We start from the raw sequence: 13659 nt of genomic DNA on the forward strand, positions 1-13659 counted from the left end.
TCATTCAGAAACTCTGTCCATCACCACCCCCTTTTTCCCAAATCGTTTTTAACCACACTCAGTGTGGGAGGGTATGCTCAGACGTGAGTCCCTTGCTCATTGCACCATCAGGATTCAGGCAAGCCGGGCCGATGAAGGCTGTGATGCCAGAAACCGGTCCCCGGGAGCTTGTTTCCTTCCCAGTATAAGAATTGGCTTGGTAGTTTGGTTTGCCCTGTTCCCATCATGCACTGGGACAGGTACAGACTAATTTGCATGTAGCCAGGTTCTGAGCTGGGATGGTGCAGTGAGCTAAAAAACGGTGATGGATTAAAACCATGATCTCTTGACTTGGTAAGAGTATTCTGCATCATTCAGAAACTCTGTCCATCACCACCCCCTTTTTCCCAAAACGATACACTCACAACACTTCATCTCCAATAGAGCTCCCTCTATGGTGCTTGGAGTGGCGCTGGTGATTTGGCTTGCCATATCGTAGCAGAAGGAGCAAAAATAGTATCCCTGCAACGAGTCCCAAAAGGAGAGGCAGTCAGCCAAACACAGAGTGCACGAAGTTTGGAAATATTCCGAGGACTGCCTGAAAAGGTGCTAACAGTCCAGAACATATGTTCTTAAATAGATGTACAATACCGCTCGTATCAGACATGTTTAAGATACAACTTAACATTTCCGAGAAATGGATAGGGCCGTTTTGTAGTTAAAAGGGCATGTATCTCGGTAGAAGTCCTTGCGACTTGTAGATCATAGGCCTCTTTGGCCGAGGTCAGTGGCACAGTTTTTTGCAAAAGAATGGCTTTCATTCTGCCTAGAGTATCAATTGTATAGAAGAGATGTTCAGTGAAGGCCATAGTGGCGACTCCCTGGCTGTCTTGGTTTTTGGAAACAATACTTGCATACAGCAAGTGACCCTGGCTGACACAGTTACTAGATATGGTATACCTGGCATGCCACAGCAGCTGTGATCGTTCAACATGAGGTAACTTCCATTTGAAAGCTGTCCAAAAATTGAATCAATCACTGCAGCTGGTGAACCTTGCAGGTGACAGGATAAGTTGTTAGAGGAACCATCGCAGGCCCCGTGTAAATTAATACCCTCACAAAGGAGAGAACCGCTTAGTGCGTTTTCAGTTTGTCCCGATAAGAAACACTTCACGTCCCCCACTCCAACATCTGTGGGTGTATGGTAAATCCCAGGATGTCTTGATGTATTCTTTACCCAACCTGCTGGTATGTGTTTTAGGCAATACTGAAAATGGAAAATTGTAACAGGCAGAGTGATTGTTCCATGTATTATCCATTCAGTAGCTGGCTTTTCTGCTACCGTAAATGGCAATCTTTCCAGTTTTTCAATGCTCAGGACCATATAGTCTGCTCCCCTCTGTGCCAGTTTGATCTGTTTATCAGTGAGATTGAATTCTGAAAACAGTGACGTAGTATTGATTAAACGCCAAGGCACATAGCCTGCACGAAGGTTTTGCAAAGTCCAGCCTAATAGCATGATAGAACGTAATTGCGACTGACCATGTTGCAGCATGACCAAGTCCTGTTCCATGACGTCTATGGCAGAGGATACTATGCTGTCCAATGAATATATCCTGGACGACAGAGTCGTTAACCCATTGTCAACTACAGAGAGAGTTTTCTCTAAATTAATACGATCAATTTCTTGTATTCTTTCTGCAGTCTCTGCTTGCGTAATCTTCCATGCTTCGTTATATGCAGCATATATACCAGCAAATATGAAACGTTTTTGACACGGTTTTCTTGGTCCTAGCAAGAATTCCCTAAGATCTGCGCCATCTTCAAGTAAAGATAAGTGTTGCTTTACATCCTTAAGTATAGATCTTTGTAGCCAATCAAGGCAGAGCTTCCCTACACAGTATGTTGTTACTATTCCAGGATGCTGTCTTTGAACATATCTTGGGTGTGGCCTATTGATTCGAAACCCTTGTGTTTTATTCAGGAATCTATCTTGACAGTTGTTTGTGTCTGTGGGCCACATCAACCATTTATTCCAATCTGGATCTGTTCTGTTGTGATACAAATGGTATGTACGTCGACCTTCCCCTCTGAAGTGTTATCACTATCAGGTGTAGGTATGGACGGATTGTTCATGTCGTTGATCTTGGCTAACCCAAGGCAAGACTTCTGTTGGACAGTGTCATTCAAAAACATCATTTGCTCAGGGATCATACAGGCTCTAAATAAAGCTTCTACCCCCTGCACTTGCCAATCTTTTGTACCCCAGACAGTTTTCATCTCAATGTTGTCTTTACAAAAGTTGAAACCATGACTAGACAGTTTGGCAAAAAAGGCGCAGAATAAATCTGTTTTGTATTGGTTAACATACTTTTCATTCCTGTCTTATTCATATTTTTAAAGTAAAATGATTCTGCATTGGATACATTGAACCCTGAAAAGTATGGAAATTTCATAGCACAAGTTTTTGGGCTACCCTTTGGTAGCATACGACAATGTTCTCATTGGTTTCACATTAATACATTTCTAGGATTTGTGCAAGAAATGATGACCATAATGGTTATAACAGTCCATTTGTTCATAGTCTGATGAACCTTCTAAATATTCATGATTTGTGAATACTGCTGACATCTTTAGATCTGACGTCATATTATTAACAGTCTCGAAGTCCCAATCATCAGAAAAGGTACTAGATGAGACAAAGTCACTTAATGAAATCTTGAATAAGTGTGGAATCTTCAACAGCTCCAACGGGCCAAAAATGTCATATTCAGTTTTGTCCCAAGCTATACCATCAGGTATAGGAACGGCTGTGATGTTTACTGATGACAAGTCTCTTTGTTCACAATGGGATGATTTGTGTGGCTTGTGCAGTAAGTTGATATTCTTACTTGCTGTGTCCATTTTGACATATCTTCCATTTATCAGCATACCCAGAGTTATTACCAGAGTCAACCAAAGTAGAAGAAAAAATATTCCCAACACATTCCATAGTTCAATCCATGGTGAAACCAGATAAGTCTATTCCAGGTGATGAAAAAGGTCAGTTGCTTGTTCTTTAAAAGTACTTTTTGCTGGCATCGTTTCAGGTTCGCTGGGATCCTCAGAAAACGTATCAAAGTTAATGAAATAGCCAGAGGCAGTTCTGTCAATTGTTGGGATTGCATCCGGATTTGTTGAAATCGCTGGAACCACTTGATCACGTTACTTTTTGGTAGACAGGTGTTTCTTGACGAACTGTTATTTGGGTCTCAAGAGGTACAAGTTACATAGCTTTGTTGTATAGTCCTTCGTTTCGCACTGCAGATTCTTCAAAGGTGATGAGTCTCTCAATTTGAACATCTTGGATTGCAGCTAGAGGATTGCGTCTGCTACTTGGTCGGAGTCCACTTGGCCTACTGCTTAGTATCAACCACATAGTGTGGTTTAATCAGGTTGATGGACACAAACCTGTTCTCCTTTTTAGCAGCAAGGGGCGGCAGTAAAACTGTTCTTGATCCATGGATTGCTAGGACAGGTACTGGTTATCTGTAAGAAGGCCAAGATTCCTTCTTGTCCACGATCTTCTCTCTGACTAGATCCCCAAGCTTTGGGATCCAGACAGGCCTTTGCTGGGACGGTTGGTTTTTCCCCAGTGGTGGTTGGCTACAGGAACACGTTGCTTTGCTTCATTCTTAGTTCATTTAAGTCCTGTAAAACAGCCAAACGACCTTTGATATCAAATTTTTTTTTGTTCCACCACTGATGTGTGACAATCAAGGTCGGGGACCAATATTCTTGTCCCAAAAAGGACCTCATATGGAGTGATACCCCCTAAAGAACTTCTTGGCAAGTTGTTAAGACTACGTTGGACACTTATTAGATGTTTGACCCACCCGTCACCCAAACCTAACACCCTAGCTGTTATAGATTGCTTTATGTCCCGGATTTTTCTCTCCACAACCAAATTTCTCTCTGGATGGAATGGACTAGAATACCACAATGCAATGCCCAAACTGGCCATGGCTTCTTTGTAAGCTCGAGAGCTAAACGCAGGACCCTGGTCAGAATGTAGTGTGCCGATTGCGTACGTGCCGATAAAGACTCGCAATTCTTTTATAACAGTTCGAGCTTCAGCCTAGCGCTGAGGCCACATCCAAAAAACCTTGGACACGAATCCACTGCGTCCATGATATATATATGTATAGTTACCATCCCTTTGTAAGGGACCGCAATGGTCCAGGTAAACACAAGCTAATGGTTTATCTATAATTAACAGAGGCTTCTGCGCAGGACGTTTCACACTAGAGACTTTCATCTTTTGGCATATTTCACAATCCAAAACATAGTTTCGAGTCTGTTTCCTACTGTTTTAATAATGATACTTTTGCGGAAACATCTGCATGAGCAGAGGCGAGCCCTTCATGTGCTGCTAGGATCAGTCCTAATCTATTTGGAATTACCCGATCCCCCACTCCAGGGATTCGAGCAAATGGAACATTGTTTGTATCAGTTATATATGAGTTTTGAGTGGAAACCCTTTAGGTAATGTTTTACCGCTGCCTTTGCTTGAAGCATTGACAGCCAGCATTATTTCACTGTTTATTTTCGTTTTTGAACAAGTGATTGCAGCTATGGAAGCTGTTTGCACAGCCCCTTTTGCGGCTTCATCAGCCAATGAATTCCCTTCAACGTGAACGCCATCACGTTGATGAATCAGCATGTGTATCACGTGAGTGTTTTGTAGTCCTTTTCGTAACTGAACTACTTATTCCTAAATGGTTTTATGCTTAATTGTGCCACCTTTTGCAACTTTGAAACCATTTTGAAGCCAATTCTGTAAATATTCATTGTAGGATTGGACACAGTAGAAGGAATCGCACACTATGAGTGTGGGGAATTCACAATCCGTATTTTCCATTTTGAATGCTTATAGTTCAGCTCGCTGAGCTATACAATCTCCTAGAGATTGCGTTTTTGTGACCATAGGTCTAAATTTGCCATCGTGCATACGACCTTTAACGATCGCACATGCCGCACTATAAGCCTGCTTACCCGCCGTAGCGGGTTGCGCAGGTCTGTCAGTGTAAATTATACATTCATACTGATCAAGAGGGAGAGTTTCAGTAGGAAGAGGACATTCTTGTTCGTATTGTAGAAATGCTTGTGTTTTCAAATAAGGATATAAAACGTATTCAACATCTGTTGCAGTAAGGGAATTAACCCATTGGATCCATCTTGGATGTAAAGCTTTAGCATTTGGAATGCTCGCTTTTGTCACTGCTTCTAAAGCAGGTACAGGTGTTACGACCATAATGCGTTTCCCCTGTGCTAGGGCTCTTTCTTTGACTACAGCGGTTTGAACAGCTGTCAGAATTTTTTCTGTTGATGTAAATTTCATTTCTGCTTGTGTGTACAAAAGTGACTTGTAAGCTATTGGTACTTTTTCACCTTGGTTAAAAGTTAAGTACGTGAATCCGCATTGTCCTGGAATGATCCGGATCACTAAGTTGCGCACGGTTACGCATGTTTGCAAATGTTTTGTTGCTAACATGTCTGTTTGGAGTGAACGCAAAATTTCTGTGTGCTTTTGTGTCCAATTCACTGTTTTAAAATCAGGTTTAATTAATTCGTAGAGAGGTCTAACCCTTTCTGCGTAATTTAGAATGTAAGTTCTTCCGAAATTCAGGAAACCTAGAATTGACTACGTTTTTCAGCGTTTTTGGAGGTTGGAGCAGCGCACATTTTTCTAAAAAGTTGGCTGCCAGGCTTTTGCCTTCACTTGATAACTCATATCCTAGCAAAAGGACGTTGAGATGGGCAATTCTTGATTTCTTAAAATTGAATTTGTACCCTTCTGAGGCAAAGCCCAATATAATGGTGTTTACCCTCTTCAAGTGCTTATCCAGGTCATGTCAGATAGATACCATCGACATATGACAATGCCTCCTCATCATAGATTTACAGTAACTCTTTTACCCTTGCTGAAAATAACCCAGGACTATTCTTGAATCCTTGAGGGAGACGACAGAAGTGACGCAGTGTCCCCATTATTTAGAAAGCGGTCAAATACCTACTTTCTGGTGCAATGTTTGGACAAAAGAAACCGTTACAAATATCTAATGTTGTTTTATATTTTTTACGCACAATGTTATTTATTAATGCTGTACTATGTGCATTTTGCACTGCAAATGTTTTGCAACAAGAATTTAGATGTCTGTAATCCAAAACTAGACGATATGTATTGTCTGGTTTGGAGACAGGAAACAAAGGATTGTTAATTGATGAGGTGCATGTTTCAATCACCCCATGGTATTCAAGTTGATCTAAGATCTCCCTGACCTGTTTTTTAGCTTCTTGCTTCACTGGGTACTGCCTTTGGTGAGTCCTCATCCCATCCTACATGATTTTTGTATAATGCTGGAGCTTGGGCCACTGCCCATTTCCTGGCATAAGTATATTTTAAATGTACTGGAACATGGTTAGAGAAGGCTGGCATAATAATGTCTTTGCCATGTGTGCACTCCCGGACAAATTCTGGTTTCCAGTCTTTTTCAGCTAGAAGTATGTCATAACCCCTCGGAAGTCGCTCCCATTAGAGTGCGTTCACTTTTTGTTTTATGTCTCCATCCATCCGGAGTGTTATTTCATATAACCTATGTGGAGAACTAACCCAAGTATCTGCAGTTTCAACTTCAATGTCCTCATTCAAGTCCACTGCCTCCAGAAGTCCCTTCAGGAGGCAGGTGAGCTATTGTGACTTCTGCTGCGCTGTCTGAGCCCATTCTCCGTTCTTGAGTTTTGTCCTCAAGATCCTCGGCATGTCTGATTTTTAGACCTGCTACCTTCTTTTTGGTAAATTGAGTTTTTGGTTTACTTTTATGAACTTGTTGATCATCTTTGGACTTCACGCGTTCTTCTTTGTTTTGACCGTCCTCTTCTTTTGGATTTCTGCAATGAAGTCTGACAGGTACGAGAGGAACGTGCATCAGTATCTTGATACCTGTCAGGTTTTCTCAAATTATCCCTATTCCTGAGGTTGTACCTCCTTTCAAAGGGCTCCTCCTGAGGAGACCTACCTCGGGAATGATGACGCTTCTCTTTGGAAGGTTGTTTGCTATTTTCCCACTTCTTTTTAGAAGACGTAGGAGTGTTTTTAGAAAAGACCTTTTCAGGACTTTCAGACAGTTGTGGTTTAACTGGTTTTCCACCCATACTGCCTCTACCTAATTCTTCATAGGATTTTTCAATTATTCTGGCTAGTTCTTGTGGTTGCTCAGTTACATCAAATGCCCTTAATTTCTGGCGGATCGCCACTGATGCTGCTTCTCCTTTAATATTAGATAATATTATTGTAGAGACCTGTTTGAAATCTTTCAGTAGTTTCATACCTAAATTTAGAGCAGGCTCTGACCCATTTTCGTTTTGAATCTGTTTCAGGACATCAGGTATTACCGCCATAGACGGAACACCATGTGTTTTAGTGTAGATTACAGCAAAGACTGTACCCCAAGTGGTGCAGTCCTCCAGATGTGGTGTGATCCCCACCGGTAAACAGATTGTTAGAATTCTGTGTTTGTCATAAGGGATGGTATTGGGAAATACCGCTTCGGTTTGAGTACTTTTTTGAGCTATCCAGAATGGAATTTGTTCACGTTTTGCGGGTAATTTACCCATGACTGAGTGTAAAGTCTGTGGTGTAATTTTTAGAGTATTCCCCTGGTGAGAGGTTTGTTGTGGAATAACTCCTGTAGGTTGGACTGTGAGAGTCCGCATGACATATTGTTCCAATTGTCTATAGATTTTGATTAACTCTTTGAGTTGAGTGAGTAAGTCCACATCTGTCATGTCATCAATGTCAGGATGTGGCATATAGCCGGCTAAAATTGGCCATGTAGCTCCTGGTCTACCTAGTGGACCGAGCCTGGTAATGTGATTTAAATGTTTTAGGGCACCTTTAAACCAGAGCTCCTGCTCCTGGTATGTGAGTGGAATTTCAATATCCTCGAAAGGAATATATTCCTCTGGTGGATCATCTTCTTTGTAGAAGTGAAACACATGTGTTACTGGATTTGCTTCTGGGAAGAGTATCCATGAATATAATACCTCTGTCTGGTGATATTCATGTGCCTCTATCACAAAACCTGCTCTACCACCTCTTGATGATAGGCAATGTTTTATAAGTTTTATAGTGATGGCTTTCCTAAAAGGAGGAATGATTATAGCATTCGCATCGGTTTCTTAAAAACCTGTTATGTTAAAAGCTGGTCCGGCGTCATCGCCTATAGCTCCACCAGTTGCGGTGTTGTTATACCCGTTTAGGGACATTTGTTTAATGAAAGTTTGCACAGCAAGTTTAAAGGAATCAAAGATAAGGTGCACAATATTTTGGAACACTGTATCCTTCAACGTTGAACAAACCAAGAAGCTAATACATAGGATTTTTAGTCCTACTTAGCTCTGGCGGATATTATCCCTCACCCACTCCAGACGTCTATTGGAGTATTATGAGTAAAGGGGTCTCAGAGAAAAGCACGACTGAGTTACTTCAGTATCTAGCGTTAAATTAGTGCCTTACCAAACCGTTGGGCGCCATGTAGTGTAGTTCCTATATTCCCAATAGGCTCTGCGCATTGGAATAATATACACCATAGATTTGACATAGGACTGAGGTCAGTATGTCTCTATCGAGTATATTAAACTTAACTCTGTGTGTGTCAGCTAACTCAGAGGTCACTAGAAACCTTCTCGAATAAACAAGAAGGGATTAGTCTCTGACAACCACATAAACATGACAACTTTGTTTCCCCTAGAACAGGAACAATATCTTCAGAGTCGTGGAAACAATAGATAACTATTTCACTCAGTCAATCGTGCATGCTTCGTTTCTACAGAGTTTGCACATAAAATAGAGAGACGGGCGTTTCAATAAAAAGGGCTTATTGAACAGTCTTCTTTCTCATGCAAGAGAGGTGAACTGCTACAATCGTTAGACAGAATGCGAAGTATAATGCGTACAGCGTAAACAGTAATATAAAATAATACTGTAATAGCATTGTCTGTTGCTATGACATGTATAAAAATACATACATAAATAACACAGGCTAAAATACTCAACTGGTGCTTCTAAAATACTCCTACCCCAATGTACCTAACATAGTTCTAGTACCAGGGAAGAAGTAGGTGCTGTCTTTAGCTATTGTTTAGTTGTGCCAAGAATTGCCAAAGGTTTTTCTAGGTTCTAATCAGCTCCATACCTTAGAATGAGAGAGGTTGGTATCTCTTTCCCTGGACTCGATCTCCCAACACCCCGCAAGGGGAGTCAGAAACACTGGAGCTGGATTCTCAGCAGGAGGATGACAGCTTCTAGTCAGTGCTTCAGCAATAGAGTCGGCTTCCTTCGGGACTTGCTGTGGCGAGCTGCGTTGTGCAAGTAGGTAGTCGAATTGAACCAAACCACACCGTGCTTTGCCATAGCAAGTGAAGGTACATTTATACCTTGAAGATGTTTAGGAATGCCAGTATTGACGTAAAAGTCAGGCATATACACGTCATGAATGAACCCCTAAGGAATAGATGTTCATACATAATAAATTAGGTCTTTGAGAAATCAATATCCAAGCAAGGGGAAGTCAGTAACGGCTTAAGAGTCTGGTTTTCCACAAAATCGTTGTGACGTAGATGAACGGATGGAAGTAGCCATGCCTGTATTTGGGTAGCATGGACTATGCCTAAATAAGGACTGGATTTCTATGCCTATATAAGGGCAATGTGAATTGTATCTATATAGGAGCATGAATCGGGAAATTCATTCGGAATCTAAATCGATACACAACAAGATTAGAGTGGGGTTGATTGAGTAGAGTTGAGTGTGGACAGTGTAGTGTGATGTGGTGGAGTGGGTTACGGAGGGTAGATTGTGGTAGGGTGGGGTTAAGTGGGCTAGATTGGAGTGAGGTGGCTTGTCTAGATTGACGTGTGGTAGATTGCTATAGGGTAGTTTGGAGAGAGTAGAGTGGGTTAGTTTTGAAAGAGTAGAGGTGCTAGATTGGGGTAGGGTGGTGTGGGGTATAGAGTTTTTTATGAGGTCAAGGAGTGGAAATATAATTATGAGGGGATATTACATTTTCCATGGCTTGATTATTTGTGCTCTAAAAAAAGCACTATGAGGGAGCAGCATGCAGTGCGAGTGTGAGGTAGGAAGAAATAATACCATCACATTGTGAGCAGAGGACGGCCGTTGATTAAATTTGATTAATCCATGTTTAGTTCCTGGTCCACAGAAAGGACGGTAACTGATGTTTGGCTAGCAGTGATCAATTAAGGTGGCTGCAAAAAGGGGTGTTGAAGCCAACCAATGGTAAGTAGTGGAAGGTTCTCCAGGGCATTTTGTTGTAAATAACAGTATCAGGGCCTTTTAATGTGTCATTGATGGTATTATTGTAATGCAGTGGAATGTATTTCAGTGTGTGTTGTCATTGGCTTAAATTTGAGTAAATCTATTTGCTTTACACTTTTTTCATAAATGCTTTTATTCAATTTTGCACAACTATTAATAGTTTTTATGAATATGATATATACAAAAAATATTAAACCAACGCTTAATTTGTTAGTTAAGCAAATGGTTTTGAATGTCAGTTGCACATACAAGAACAGCTCCGAAAAGTACATGGTCTCACTTGTTAGGAGTGTATTGATGGCCGAATGGTCCTGTAATGTGAAAATATGTAAACATGAGTTGCCAGAGACTGGGTCTTGAAGGGCAGGGGACACAGCAAACAGCAAAGTCCTTTTTCCTTTCCTTGGCAGTAAGTAGCCACTGCAAGCCAACCCCAGACAGCACACATCACAGGGGCAGTATTCCTTCTCAGTTTCACCAGCTCTTCTCCTTGGCAAAAGACTCCTCTTGATTTCCCAGTGGTAATCTAAAAGTCTGGGGTCTGGGCCCCTCTTTTTACACAGTAAATCTCTTTGTTCTCTCCTGGTCCAGGGCTCTGAGCCCAGTCCAAACCAGTTCTGGGGAGCACTTTGCAAGTGCACAACAACCTCCATTGTCAGTGTGAGCCCTGGCTCCAGACACACCACAGGGAGGTGGAGCCATCATTGTGGAATGCAGGCACATCCCTATTCAGGTGCAGGTACTACTCCTCCCACCACTCCAAATGTAGACCAGGCCTTTTCAGCCTAGCACTGACTCATTCAGACTCCCTGGAGCCATTGCACACCCCCAGCCCCTGTCACTTAAAAGCCAGACAGTCAATACACATCCTAGCAGAAGCACACTGGATGGCTAAGCAAGAAAATAAACACTTTCTAAAAGTGGTATTTTCAAACATAGAATGTCAAAATCACCCTCACAAAAAGATGCATTTTAACATTCTGAGTTCAGGCATACTAAACTTTATTTTCCTATCTGGTTCCTGGGGGCAGGTATGCTTATAAGATGTTATAAGCAAACAATCCATTCTATCCTATGGGAACAGATAGCCTTTCAATCGTGAAAAACTAAATTGGCAGTATTTCACTATCACAACATGCCACACATATCAGGACATGTCCAACTTTTCACATACCGGTACAAAAGGGGGTGGTGATGGACAGAGCGTCAGAAACAATCAAACACTCACACCCAGTCAACAGATCTGGGTTTGATCCATCACCGTTCTTTAGCCCACTCTGCCACCCCAGTTCAGACATGGCCATATGCAAATCAGTCTGACCCTGTGCCTCATGGGAACAGTCCAGCCCGAACTACCAAGCCATGCCTTCCCTGGACCGGAAACAAGCTTCCTAGGACCGGTTTCTGGCATTTCAGCCGTCTTCAGCCAGGCTTGCTTGAATCCAGTGGCAAAGTGAGCAAGGGACTCACGTCTGAGCATACCCTGCCAACTTATGGCGAACAAAGCGGTACAAAAGGGGGTGGTGATGGACAGAGCGTCAGAAACAATCAAACACTCACACCCAGTCAACAGATCTGGGTTTGATCCATCACTTTTCACATACAGCGCACATTGCCCACAGGGTTACCTTGGACCTACATTAGGGGTGACTAACATATAAGAAAAGGGAAGGTTAGGGCCTGGCAAGTGGGTGCACTTGCCAGGTCGACATGGCAGTACTAGACTGCACACAGGCTCCTTAATGGCAGGCCTGAGCAACATTTACCGGCTGCTTAGGTGGGTGGCACAATCAGTGCTGCAAGCCCACTAGCAGCATTTGATTTACAGGCACTGGGCACACACAGTGCACCTAACTAAGGACTGTCAAGGAAATCAAATAGCCAATTATGGAAACACCAATCCATAACAACAATTTACAAAAGGAGCACTTGCACTTTGGCACTGAACAGCAGTGGCAAATTGCCCAAAGAATCTCTAGACCAGCAAAACAAGGTCCAACACACAGCAAAAATATATTAGGCAAAAATACAGGGGAAACCCACACCAATGAGGTCATGTTTAATGCTTAGGTTTCAGCCGTTTACAGGCGTCGCACTCCTCTGTGTCATGATGCTCTCCTAGGCCACATGCAGATGGAATGGGGATCCGTACCCGACATGTGACAAGTAGAGGTCTAGCACGTTTTGAAACACGATGGCATAGGCACACTGTTCCCTTACACAAAAGGCATCGCCAAAATATAACATGAGGAACCACTTCTCCAGATCTGCATTGTAGTGTGGAAAAGAAGAAACTGACGTCCTCGCACCGGAGGGGAATTATATGGCACCGCTGACGTCACATTTGGAGACGACGTCATTGCGGAGCCTAATGGCAGCGCCCCCTGGCGTGCAGAGGTACTGCTGGAAGAAAATTCTGGATCCAGCCTGACACCATGGGAGAATTGAATCTGCTGCTAGATGTGTCTATCACGATAGGAGCTTGCATGAGATTAAAGCCTCTTCCTTCTATGGCACCGCCTGATAGGTGAACAATAGGCACAGGCGTTGGATAACCCATTTCCTCTCCAAAGGTCCTTTAAAAGCACTCATTACAATCTTTGATAAGCTATTAAAGCTTGCCAAAAAAACAATGGTTTGATGAGGTGGATACATGGTAATGTAACTAAAACTCAACCCAGATGGTCTATGTGAATGTGGATGTAATGTAAACTCCTTGGCCAAAGATAACTTCAAGCTAATATTCCAAGGTGAGCCTTGGCTCCTAGCCACAATGGGGGTAGGAATGTGTGTGAAAATACAATGAAGGGGCACAGTAGGAAGGCCTGTAATATCTTTACAGCCTCGCAGACACAGGGCAGTAGTCACATTCAAATAGTCATAGATTGCTGATTCCACTGGCAGAAAAACAAAACATGTCAGCAAAGTGTACACCAGGACATGATGGGACAGGTTTTCCAAACCAAGCAAATACTTCTGTCTCTAACTGGGACTCATGCAGGGTTCGGAGCCTGGTTTTCTGGGATTTTTCTGGTTTATAGTACTCTGAGGAGGCCACAGACAGCAAGTGTCTTACAATAAGACCTTGATTAGGATAACGGCTGGTCAACTTCATTCACTCACCCACATGCTCAATCGCCCGTTCATTTTCATGAGAGTCTTAATACAATGTTATTATCCTTTAAACCACAGTCTAAACAGTGACTAGGCAGAATTCTTGCAATAAATATAAAGGATTTTACCTGTATATATGAGTTTTTCATGCATGCATTGCGTTGGTGTACTACTAATATGAAGATCTT

The 13659-nt window shown here is 42.3% G+C and overlaps 1 protein-coding gene across 1 annotated transcript in view; it reads right to left on the bottom strand.

Annotated features, from left to right (window-relative positions):
• Positions 1–13659, bottom strand: part of LOC146808487 (transient receptor potential cation channel subfamily M member 2-like) — a 1974138-nt gene that overhangs the window by 1159350 nt on the left and 801129 nt on the right. The window lies entirely within an intron of this gene.

This window comes from Triturus cristatus, chromosome 8 (genome assembly GCF_964204655.1).
Source record: "Triturus cristatus chromosome 8, aTriCri1.1, whole genome shotgun sequence".
NCBI lineage: Eukaryota > Metazoa > Chordata > Amphibia > Caudata > Salamandridae > Triturus > Triturus cristatus.